Source organism: Tamandua tetradactyla, chromosome 4 (genome assembly GCF_023851605.1).
Source record: "Tamandua tetradactyla isolate mTamTet1 chromosome 4, mTamTet1.pri, whole genome shotgun sequence".
Lineage (NCBI taxonomy): Eukaryota > Metazoa > Chordata > Mammalia > Pilosa > Myrmecophagidae > Tamandua > Tamandua tetradactyla.
Window position 1 is genome coordinate 32,252,911 of NC_135330.1, and position 13,403 is coordinate 32,266,313.

At 36.7% G+C, this 13,403-nt stretch overlaps 1 protein-coding gene and 1 pseudogene across 4 annotated transcripts in view; one reads left to right on the plus strand and one right to left on the minus strand.

The window, feature by feature from the left end:
- RASAL2 (RAS protein activator like 2) overlaps positions 1–13,403 on the plus strand; it is a 562,368-nt gene that overhangs the window by 155,167 nt on the left and 393,798 nt on the right. The window lies entirely within an intron of this gene.
- LOC143679002 (TOX high mobility group box family member 4 pseudogene) lies at positions 4,925–9,153 on the minus strand (annotated as a pseudogene).

The window sequence follows — 13,403 nt, forward strand, 5'->3', positions numbered from 1 at the left end:
GTACTTCTGTTTCATGTTTTTATCTCTGTTTAAATTTACATTTCTCCATGTTATAATGTATATAATATTATTACAACAGTTTATGTATGTAATTTATAAATCAAAATAGTTAGGAGGGGTGTGCAAGAGTAGTTCAGTGGTAGAATTCTCACCCGCCATATGGGACACTTGGGTTCGAGTCCCAGCCTATGTACTTCCTAAACAAGCAAACAAAAATGCAAAACAAACGAGAAGCCAAACAAACAAAAATTCAATAAATGGTGCTGCAATAAGGGAATACTTACATGGAAAAGTAGTGAGATGTGATCACCACTATACAGCATACAAAAAACAAACAAGAACCCTGGTTAAGAATGCCTGCTCAATTTTTTTTACCTATATGTTTGGGAAATATTATGAATCGTTCACTTGTAGTAACTCATAATTGTTAACAATGCAGCTGTTATCTATATAACCGTCCAGGTTTTGCAAAAGTAATAGTTTCAGAAATAAAAACTACTCTCAACTACCATTTTCTACTTGACCTTAGCCAAAAGGCAGAGAAGCGATGTCTCAACTACTATTTTATACTGTAGGCCAGTGGCTCTCACTTGGGGGCTGAGTTTAGAGACACTTTTTATTGTAGTGACTGGGAGGAGACATTGTGTTACTGGCATCTAGTGGGTAGAGGTTAAGAATGCTGCTGAACATTTTATAGTTCAACAGACAGCTTTCCCTCACTCTCCCAAACCCTACAAAGAATTATCCTGTCTAAAGTATCAATAATCCAGAATTTGAGAAACTTTACTATAGGCCCTATTTCTTTTTTCTTGATGGATGAATGCAAAAAAGTAAAAATGCAAAATGCAAAAAAGCCTGTAGTTTTTTTTTTTCCCTCGTTTATCTTACTATAGACTAACTACTTGAATCTCCTACATGCATGGCTAATATTTTAAAAATAGGCACCAAGAAAATTAAGAATACTTTTAAACATCTGAAATTTTGTAAAACCGAAAGGATATTCTGAGTACTTAGAGGAAAAAAGGTAGCAAAATGTTTGGTAGTATTTTAATATACGTGTACATGATTTTACAATTCTGGGATTACCTATATATTCTTTCAGTTCTACTTAATGAACTTGTTAACTTTTTTTTTTTTGAAGTGAGCCATGCAATTTTATTTGACTCTTGATAAAATCACTTTGGTATCCTGTCTTTTTTTTTTTTAATTTAATTAGAGAAGTTGTGGGTTTACAGTAAAATCATGCATAAGATACAGGGCTCCCATTTACCCCATTTTTTTTTTACTGATTAAAATAATATATTTTCACATACACATAATAATACAGTATCATTTATAAATGATATAAAATGATTATCCCATAAATCATTACAAAGTCCTAAATCACATGTAAAACATTAAAGTGATAGAAACAGGAGATATGAAAATGCATACAAAGTGTTCTAATCTCTAATACAGAGTAACAATCACCATTAAAATCCAAGAAAATGGCAACCATGATTCAACCTGACTCTAACAAGTTTGAGCCTTGGTGATTTTATTAATAGATTTTCTAATTATGTCAGAAAGGTAACTGCCAAATTAATATCTTCCAAGTAGTGTTGACATGTCTAATATTTTAAATTAAATTTATAGAGTCAATTAAATTCTACCAGTTATTTGTTGTTATTTTTTCTAGTGAAAATTGACAGTGTAGTAATTGCACAGGCAAATGTATAGTAAAGATAAAATAGATTCATGGTATCCTTTAATAAACAAAACCTGGTAGATTGTTTCTATTTCCAATAATTCAGATGAGTTTTTTTTTTAATGAGTAGTTATAGAACAAGAGTTTAAAGTTTGGTATGGGTTACAGTTCCATGATTTTTTGTGTTTTCTTCTAACTGCTCCAAGACACTGGAGATCAAAAGAAGTTATCAATATACTGATGCACCATTCATAATCATTTATGAAGTCCTGTCTTCTCTGTTATATTCCTTCTCTCTTTTTTTCTTTTTTGTGAAAAATAACATATGCAAAAAAAAGCAATACTTCTCAAAGTACATCACAACAATTAGTTGTGGAACAGGTTTCAAAGTTTGGTATGGGTTACAGTTCTACAATTTTAAGTTTTTACTTCTAGCAACTCTAAGGTACCGGAAACTAAAAGAAATATTAGTATAATGATTGAGTACTCGTATTCATTTGTTAAACCCTACCTTCTCTCTATAACTACACAATCACCTTTGATCTTTCTTCCACTCCTTAGGGGTATTTGGGCTATGCCCCTTCTAATTTTTTTTGTGTTGTAAGGGGCTGTTGATAAGATGGGATAGGAGGATGTTTGGAGAGGCTGGCCCCTCTGCATTTCAGGATTTTTCTTGTCCAGGGACCCATGTGGAGGTTGTGGGTTTCAGTAAAGTTACCTTACTGCATGGAACCTTTGTAGAATCTTATTTAATACCCTAGGTATCCTTTAGGATTGGGAAGAATGGTTTTGGTTGGGGGTTGGCAAATCATGGTAGGTAGCAGTGTCTAACTGAAGTTTGTGTAAGAATGACCTCCAGAGTAGCCTCTCAACTCTGAACACTTTTAGCCACTGATGCTTTATTTGTTCCACTTGTTTTCCCCTTTTTGGTCAGGATGGCATTGCTGATCACATGGTACCAGGGCTAGGCTTATCCCTGGGAGTCCTCTCTCATTCCACCAGGGAGATTTTCACCCCTCGATGTTCTGTCCCATGTAGCAGGGAGGGCAATGGTTTCACTTGAAGAGTAGGGCTAAGAGAGACAGAGAGAGGCCACATCTGAGCAACAAAAGAGATCCTGTGGAGGTGACTCTTAGGCATACCTATAGGGTAGGCTGAGCTTCTCCACTATATATATATATATATAAGCTTCACAAGAGTCAGCCTCAAGGTCAAGGGTTTGACCTGTTGCTTTGGGTGTCGCTGATGTTTGACACTGTATCAGGGATTTCCTTGGTGGTAAAGTTTAATAGCTCCATATATTTTTCTCCCATCGCTCAAGGGACTTTGCCAGTGCTTCTTGATTATCTGCTTAATATACTCGGGGATCTATCCAGGTATTACATTAAACTATACAAGATTAAGGCTCTCATTATTCTGGCCTCCCTGTGTTTTGTTAAATGATCTATCCAGACAGGTTGAATTAGATTTTGTGCAACAGAAAATTTAGGTTCTGGACAAAATAAACCTTTCTTCCTTTGGTTTCAGAGAGTAGGTGAAGTTCTAAAAAACAGACAACGTCTTCCTTACCCCTGTATTCTGAATTACCTTGATCCCAACCTGTTTGGCTTCATTATTAATCTCTAACTACCAGGTTATATATATATCTAAAATAGCCTCTCAATATCCAGAAATAACAATTACCACTCCAGTCTAAATGTGACTGCTGTAAGAGCTTACAATCTAGGCCCCAGTTTTTTTAATAAATATTTTCTAAATGAGATCATACAGTAATTGCTCTTTTGTTTCTGGCTTATTTTGCCTCACCAAATATCCTACAGGTTCATTTACATTGTTGCATACCTCACAACCTCATTCCTTTTTGTAGCAGCACAGTGTTTGATCATATATATACCCCATTGTCTCCATCTACTTCTCAGTCAGTGCTTCTTTTAACCACCTCCGTCTACTGGGACCTCATGTATAATGTCCAAAGTCAACAGTCCATCAATATTCTCAATTTTAGATAATCTCATTGTTCCCAAGAGAAAGATAACCAGTAAACACCCTCACCAAATAAAAAGGCCAAACCTCCCCCTAACTCTTATTCCTTCCCCCATTATGTCCTGCTAGTATTGCTGCGGCACTGTTGATGTTTCACTGTTAAACATAGTCCATAGCGTGCATTTGCAGATTTTCCCCCTACACCCCCAAATTCTACACTTTTTGTACAAGATTCATACTTTTGCAGTAGTTCATGCAAGACCTTATTTGTATTTGTGGTGTTAATCAGTGAGACATACGAGTCTATACAACCCCTCTCAATCATGTTCACCTTCAATATGGTAATATTACTTATAGAACCACTAGTGAACCGCCTTCATTTCTATCTATTCCTTTACAATTAAGTTCAACCTCATTAGCTAACTGTTCACCCATCTCAAGCTTCTTTGTATCTCTGGAGCCCCTATATTCTGTATTATAGGCCTCTGATTTTACCTTTACCATGGTCATAAAAGTGGAATCATAGAGTATCTGTCCTTTTGTGGTGGGCTTATTTCACTCAGCATTATGTCCTCAAGGCTCATCCATCTTTTCATGTACTTCAGGATGTTATTTTGTGTTACTGGTGCATAATATTCCATCATATGTATATACCACATTTTGTTAATCCACTCGTCCATTGATGGGCACTTGGATTGTTTCCATCTTTTGGAGATTATGAATAATACTACTGTGAACACCCAATTTATTAATACCTTCCTTTGGTGTATGTAATACATTTGTTAAAATTGATGAAACCACATTTTTATACTATTAATTGTAGTCCATGGATTCACTTAGAGTTCACTGTTTGTGTTGTGCAGTTATATGGATTTTTTTTTGTACTTCCTCCTATCATTTTAATAATCTTTTAGGTAAGTTCTGTAACAATTACAGCAATAGGTTTCCTCAAACAGCACCCCCCCACCATGTCTGCCATCCCTGTTTTGTACTTGTTGATATTCTCTTTACCCTTCCCTCTAATATTATCACTGGTATCTCTGCTTGTACTTGAAAGTAAAAAGCAATTCTAGATTACACCAAACTCAGTGGCTCTGTTCCATAGCCTGGCCCCTGCTGAAGGAAAAGAAGAGAAGCATGAAGGGCCTTTGTAAGTTGTTATCAGAGACCAGCAAAAGCCCAGTTTGTGTTTCATAAACAGGGTTTTGGACACTTTCCCAGCAGAGGAGTCTTCACTAGCTTGGTGAACAGGGACTATTTCAGAAACACAAATATATTTGAATTTTTGGAGTACCCAGGCCAAGAATATATCCCTGCAGTTCTTCACCATACACTCATTGCTATAATACTCATTATCCCAGTCCTTACAGCAGGAGGAGTCTCACAACCTGACCTTATACCTCAAGGCTGGGGAGAGAGGGGGAGAGAGTGTCACAGGAGAGCCACTCATCAGTTAAATATCCATCTGAGGAGACTCAACCTCAGGGACTACATCTGTAATCATCGCACAGATTATCTCAGGAGAGGTTGCCTCCACTGTGTGAATCTCAGGACTCCTGTTCATAGGCCTCTCAGACTACTTTCCACAGCTGGTGAGACTAAGGTAGCCTGCATTTTCAGAGTAGGTGGAGCATATTCTTGATCTTTGGAGGAGGTAGCTGTTGCTGTATATTGATTTGAACTTTCTGAGGTGGAGGCTACTGTGTGGCCTGGAGTGGGGGAGGCTGCTGAAGAATGGTTACTTGGTGCTAAGTAGGGGGCTGAGGTATCTGTTGTAATGGAGGAAGCTGTAGTCGGGGTACAGGCAATTGCATAAATGCAGTAACTGCTGCTTCTGTCTGCAACACTGACCCAGTGACTCCATGGGCTTGTTGACTGGGTTGGATTGTAGCTGTCCTGGTTTGGCCTAGCTGGAGCCCCCAAGAGGTCAACACTGTGGCTGGGATAATTGTAACCATCCCTTCTTGAGACATGGTAATAGAAGAGGGTAACGTCTGTTTTGTAATAATCAACTTGGTGATATTGGGCTGAACCCCAGCTCCAGAAGATGCCTGGTTTGCCATATAGAATGAAAGACTATAGTTACCAACAATGGAAGGCGACAGGGCCGGGGCCTCTGTTGAGTCTGGTGCTAGAGATGCTGTGTTAACAGTATCCATAGAAGGTGGAGAAGAACTCTGGGGAGGTGGCACTGGATCCAATTCCACAGTCTCTGCCATAGCCTGACATACTTGGTTGTCTTTATAAAGAAACCAGAGCCTTCAGATACTCTTTCTTGGCAGCTTCAGTTTTCCTCTTATACACTGGTGTTTGCTTCTCTCCAAGACTGTCCCACATGGACGCCACAATTTTAGAAACCTCCTCAAAAGTGGCATTGGGATTCTTTCCCTTGATGGCAACCTATGTATCACAGAAGAATAAAGCATTTGCTGAAACTGGTTTCTGAGGTTCTTTAGGATCTTTCTTCTTTTTCTTCTTTGGGGCCTTCTGCTTTTTTTCTGCTTTGACTACAGCTGTGTTCTGGCTAGGAAGTTGCCTCTGGAAATCCTCAACACTATCCTCATGAAGTGAACTAATAGATGAAGGGGTTGCTGAAAGATGATGCCCAGGTGACTTGACTGGGCAGGTGGCAGAATTGTGCCACCGCCTATGTGCAGACCAAGTTGAGTACTCAGTTCTGACTAGTCAATGATGATCAACTGGCTATACCCCACCCATCCAGCCAAATGTCATATCTCTCGTTGATACATCAATTATAACAGGTGGGTTTGCACTATACAGAGTTCCTATAGAATGATCAAGCCCTCATTCAGGAGCCCCCTGCCCTGTCCATTTAGCCATGGGTCATACCCACAGTCATGTCCAATGTTTGGATTTCATATTGGTAAGAAAAGCTGCTGTCCTATGAGGAAGAAGCATGTGCCAGGTCATCAAAGTGCCATCCACATCTGAGACAGCCATGAGGGGTCTGAATCCCCACATAGGTGAGATTTCAAATTCCTTATCGCCCAGTCTTGGTGTATGGAATGTCTTGGCCCCTGACAGGAAGGGGTGCAAGGGCCCTGCGATTGTCAGGTAATTGTCAATTTCCTCTGGGAAAGTCCATCTGCACACAACCTCTACCACCTCTCTCTATGGATATATATTTTTAAAATTTTCGTCTAGTAACATGTATACAACCTAAAATTTCTCCTTTTAAACACATTAAAAAATTTTATTAATAAAATTGATCAACATACAATGCGAACATTCTTAACATGTGAATATTCCATACTTGGTGTGCAGTTAAAGGCTCACAATATCATCACATAGTAGTATATTCATCACCATGATCATTTCTCAGAACATTTACATCATTCCAGAAAAAGAAATAGAAAAAAAGAAAAAACTCATGCATACCATACTCCTTTCCCCTCCCTTTCATTGACCACTAATATTTCCCTCTACTCAATTTATTTTAAAACTTATTCCCCCTATTATTTATTTCTAATCCATATTTTTTTTTTTTTTTTTTTTTTTTTTTAAAGGAAAGACAGAGAGAAGGAAGGAAGGATAGAAGGAAGAAAGGGAAACATTTTTAAACATTTTCTTGTTTTATTGTATTCTGTTTCTCCGTTTTTGTTACATGGGCTGGGGCCGGGAATCGAACCGAGGTCCTCCGGCATAGCAGGCAAGCACTTTGCCCGCTGAGCCACCGCGGCCCACCCTCTAATCCATATTTTTAACTCATCTGTCCATACTGTAGATAAAAGGAGCATCAAAACAAGGTTTTCACAATCATACTGTCACTTTGCGAAAGCTGTATTATTATGCGATCATCTTGAAGAAACACTGCTACCAGAACACAGCTCCACAGTTTCAGGCACTTCCTGTAATACACCTTAAACTAAAAACGGGTTATCTGTATAACGTGTAAGAATAGCATCCAGGATAACCTCTTGTCTGTATTTGAAATCCCTCAGCCACTAACACTATATTTTGTCTCATTTCTCTCTTCCTCCTTTCAGTCGAGAAAGTTTTCTCAGTCCCTTGGTACTTGGCCCTCATTCTAAGATTTCTGTACACCTCTGGGAATCATGTCCCACATAGAGATGGGAAGGGCAGTGAGTTTGTTTGCGGTGTTGGCTGAGAGGCCACATCTGAGCAACAAAAGAGGTTCTCTGGGGGTGACTCTTTGGCCTAATTTTAAGTCAGCCTAGCCTATCCTTTGTGGGGATAAATTTCGTATGAACAAACCGCAAGTTTGAGGGTTTAGGCTATTGATTTTGTTGTGCTTACTGCTTGTGAGAATATCAGGCCTTCTCCAAATGAGGACGTTAAATTTTTCCTCTTTCTCACCATTCCCCCAAGTGGGCATTGCAGATACTTTTTTATTCACTGTTCAAATCAGTCTGGGATTTATGGGAGCATCATTCTGGACAAACCTACAAATTTCATGTCCTATTCAAGGTTCCATGTACTTATAGTGTTTAATTAAGCTGTCCATATAAGCTTTTAATCACATTTTAACATATAATTCAGTGCTGCCAGTTACATTCACAATGTTTTGCAACCATCACCACCGTACATTACCAAAACTTTTCCATCATACCAAATGAAACTGAACATTTTAAGTACAATTTAACTCCTTATTCCCTGCCTCCACTCTAAACCTTTTGATAATGCTTTCAATGATTCATTAGAATCTAAAAAGAAAGCTGCTACTGATGAGACTGACAGGAGAGAATCCATCATTAGCTCACATCTAAAATGGACTGTGTAAGGTAAAGAACAAGGAGCACGCTATGTACTATATGGAAAAAATGTCTGACTTTAGGGTTTTATTTCTGGGTCTGCCATGTCTTTCCTACATGACCTTATGCATATTAAACTTTGTTTTGGTTTCGGAGTCTGAAAAAACATCCCCTATTTATACTAGCAACATTCACTGTGAGGTTTCCATTTTAGTGCATAAGTTTTTAGATGTTGAAAACCTGTATTTGAATTTATGTCTGCTTCTAAACTGTCTTATTTCTGTATTTACTTGCATGCTTAAAATATAGATGATTTCAAAGAGCTATAAGGTCTTCCTCACAAAAGAGTGATAAGTACTAAGTATAAGAAAAATGAAATAAAATAGTATTCCTATCATCTTAGTAGTTTCTCCTTTGTATCACTTGTGCCCACAGAATGTGAACCAACTGCTCCTCACTCAACTTACATTCCTAAGGATTTTGTCAGCATACCTATTGTTAGTATGATCCTTAATTAAAATGGATCATCATCTAAACTCCCTCATGAGAACTTATGGACTACCAGAAGTCCAAGAACCAGGCTTTGAGTAACACTAATTTCAATGGAAATTACTTGAAATAAAATTTTCTTTTTCTGTTGTTTACATCTTAGAGTTCACTCAGTACAAAATTCCTAACTAATCACAGTTAAAATATTACCTTCTGTGCAGAAACTTTCCTTAACTTCCCCAGACATGCTTGGTAATCCATATCCTATGCTCTGGCTGTACTCAAAAGTTCCTCCATTATAACAGTTATATCAAAATATATTCATTTAGAAAAATGTGAAAACAGTGCTTAGTAGCTGGGAATCAGGAGGTTTGTCACTCATGGTAAACACAAACATTTCTTCAGTGAATAAGAAATGAGTTAAAAAAAAATTGCTTCCTGGGACAGAACAGTCTCTTCAATAAATGGTGCCTAGAGAACTGGATATCCATATGCAAAAGAATGAAAGAGGACCCATATCTCACACCCTATACAAAAGTTAACTCAAAATGGATCAAAGATCTAAACATTAGGTCTAAGACCATAAAACAGTTAGAGGAAAATGTAGGGAGATATCTTATGAAACTTACAATTGGAGGCGGTTTTATGGACCTTAAACCTAAAGCCAAAGCACTGAAGAAAGAAATATATAAATGGGAGCTCCTCAAAATTAAACACTTTTGTGCATCAAAGAACTTCATCAAGAAAGTAGAAAGACAGCCTACACAATGGGAGACAATATTTGGAAATGACATTCAGATAAAGGTCTAGTATCCAGAATTTATAAAGAGATTGTTCAACTCAACAACAAAAAGACAGCCAACCCAATTACAAAATGGGAAAAAGACGTGAACAGACACCTCTCAGAAGAGGAAATACAAATGGCCAAAGGCACATGAAGAGATGCTCAATGTCCCTGGCCATTAGAGAAATGCAAATCAAAACCACAATGAGATATCATCTCACACCCACCAGAATGGCCATTATCAACAAAACAGAAAATGACAAGTGCTGGACAGGATGCGGAGAAAGGCACACTTATCCACTGTTGGTGGGAATGTCAAATGGTGCAAACACTGTGGAAGACAGTTTGGCGGTTCCTCAAAAAACTAAATATAGAATTGCCATATGACCCAGCAATACCATTGCTAGGCATCTACTCAAAGGACTTAATGGCAAAGACACAAACGGACATTTGCACACCAATGTTTATAGCAGCATTATTTACAATTGCAAAGAGATGGAAACAGCCAAAATGTCCATCAACAGACTAGTGGCTAAACAAATTGTGGTATATATATACGATGGAATATTATGCAGCTTTAAGACAGAATGAAGTTATGAAGCATGTAATAACATGGATGGACCTAGAGAACATTATGCTGAGTGAGTCTAGCCAAAAACTAAAAGATGAATACTGTATGGTCCCACTGATGTGAACCGACATTCGAGAATAAACTTGGAATATGTCATTGGTAACAGAGACCATCAGAAGTTAGAAACAGGGTAAGATAATGGGTAATTGGAGCTGAAGGGATACAGACTGTGCAACAGGACTAGACACAAAAACTCAAAAATGGACAGCACAATACTACCTAATTGTAATGTAATTATGTTAAAACACTGAATGAAGCTGCATCTGAGCTATGGTTTTTTTTTTGTTTGTTTAGGTTTTTTGTTTTTTTCTTTTTTATATTTTTTCTATTTTTTATTATTATTTTTATTTTTTTCTCTATATTATCATTCTATATCTTTTTCTGTTGTTTTGCTAGTTCTTTTCCTAAATCGATGCAAATGTACTAAGAAATGATGATCATACATCTATGTGATGATATTAAGAATTACTGATTGCATATGTAGAATGGAATGATTTCTAAATGTTGTGTTAGTTAATTTTTTTTAATTAATAAAAAATTGCTTCATTTTGAGGCTATAATTCTGAGGCTTTAATATTAACACTTGTTGGATGAAAGAAAACTCATTTTGCAGAAAGAAAAGAAGACAACTTCTCAGTATTAAAATTTAGACTTGTGTGAATCAAATTCTTATAAAAATAGCCTTTGATAAGAAGATAAATGCACATATGCACACATTTCATAAGTGTGTTACACAGATTGGAAAAAAGTATTTGGATGTAAATAAAACTCCAGCCCCTTAAGATTGCTAGTAATACTGGTTGGAACCAATTTTTTTTTACAGTGGGGAAATAGGGAATGGAGTTGAAAACTAATGCTCCAAATGTTTTAGGGTATTCTGTACCATACCTATATCTTTTTCGTCCAACCCCCAACTGTAAAGATTTGATATACTTATCCTCCTTCAATTTCTTTCTATACGTATTTCATAACAACCTACTCTTTATTCTGCTAAGCACCTTAAAGAATACAAAAATCTTAAACACAAGAAGATTAAAATCTAATGAAGAAGTCAGACCTACATAAACTGGAATACAAAGTAAAATGTATTAAAAAGAAAGTGCAATGGAAGTATGAATGAAGAAATTTTAAAAGTATATATAAATTATTTTTAAAAATGCTTATAACAGACTACACATTTTTGGTTCTGATTCAGTGTTGGGTATGATTAGGACTTTAAGACAGCTGTTACAGATTACATTTATATTAAAGTAGGTTTAGTATTTTTTTAAAAATAATTAAGCCAGGAGTATGAAGATATACATATGTATTTTAATTTAAGCAATCCATCAATAAATTAGTAGATTTAGCTTCCAAAGATAGAAATTAATCTACAAGAGATAAAAAATGGTAAGGAATTTAGAGGCCTACAGTCTTCTGCCTTTAATTTGTATCTAAATAGGCAAATAAGTGTATAATTTGCAGTTCTTCCCTCTCTGAGGCTACAAAAGTATTTCCTTTGCATTCCATCTGCTAGAGACTGGTTTAGGAGAGGAAAGAACAGAAGTTTGAAGTCTTAGGATGCTGGCATTGCCCTTGGGGAAAGTTCAAATCTTGCATCATTTCTTGAGTATGTGCACATTTCCAATTCCCACAAAGAAGCTGATCCCTGGCAGAAGGCAGATAGGCACAGCCACACTGAGTCATAACTTGAATATCAGGGAAATTATTTTTTAAAGGAATAAAAGCCCTTAGTAGGGTCAAATTTCTAGTAACTAAACAGGAATTAAAATAAAAATATCTTTAAATCTGGATCACATTTGATGGATCCCATCCCAACAATCTCCAATTATTCTGCCATTGCAAATAAAGCTGTGTGGATTTATGTGGCAATTACTTCTATTGATTCTCCTTTAGGGAAACTAACTGATAATTGGCAGCTGTGTAATGCTCTTTGAATAAGATAAGCACAGGTCATGTTATTAAATGAATATTGAAGACTACAATAAATACCACACACTCTTTTGTGCTCTTTTTTTTTCTGATTAGTAAGTTTGTTTAAAGCAAAAGTCTTACTACAGTAAAGTAAATTACTTTTGTTTATAATTTATTCCTCTATGTTGAATAAAAATTAAGTAGGTAACATTGCCCTAAAAAATGAAGGCATGATATTATGACATTATACATTGTAGAATGTAATTCTATTTGGAAACTCTTTAACCTTTCTTCTTCCCTCTTTCCCTCCCTCCTTCTCTCCTCCTGTCCTTCTTTCCTTCTCTCCCTTGCTTCCTTATCTTCTTATCACCCAGCACAGACAGTTTATATATTGCTTCCCTATATAGACTTAAATGTCTTATTAGGGAAGGACCTTATCTTTCTGTTTCCTTGTAATGAACAACTTCTATTGTATAGTTTTTCATGGTTGTAAAGCACTTTTCACTCAGAGTACTCGTATTGTCCTCATTAGTTTCGTGAAGTAGTTTGATAGCAGGATTGCTTCCTGAATGCATGATATTTAAATTTAAGTATAAGCATTTGACACAAACAATGAATTTAAGGTGAAAATATGCACATGCCCACTAAATGTTTGCCAACTGTTTTTCTGCTGCTTAACCAGACTGGTTAAAATGATGAAAAATAAAAATGAAAATAAAATGAGTTGTATAGAACATGGTACTGATTAAGATATTTCAAGAGCAATTTTGATTATACCCAATTATTGCTTTGCTTATTTATTTTAAACATAACTCCGCTCTTGTCTCCATTCCATGCAACACAGATAGACAATGCATATACATGTATAGTGCATCTCCACTGTAGTCTTTTTTAGTTGAGGAAAAGTAAGGCTAAGAGATGTTAATTAAGCAATCAACTGGATAAGATTATGAATGAGACTGACTGTTCTAGTTTGCTAGCTGCTGGAATGCAACACACCAGAGACGGATTGGCTTTTAATAAAAGAGGATTTATTTTGTTGGTTCTTCAGAGGAAAGGCAGCTAACTTTCCACTGAGGTTCTTTCTTACGTGGAAGGCACAAGATGGTCTCTGCTGGTCTTCTCTCCAGGCCCCTGGCTTCCAACAACTTTCCCAGGGGTGACTTCTTTCTGCATCTCCAA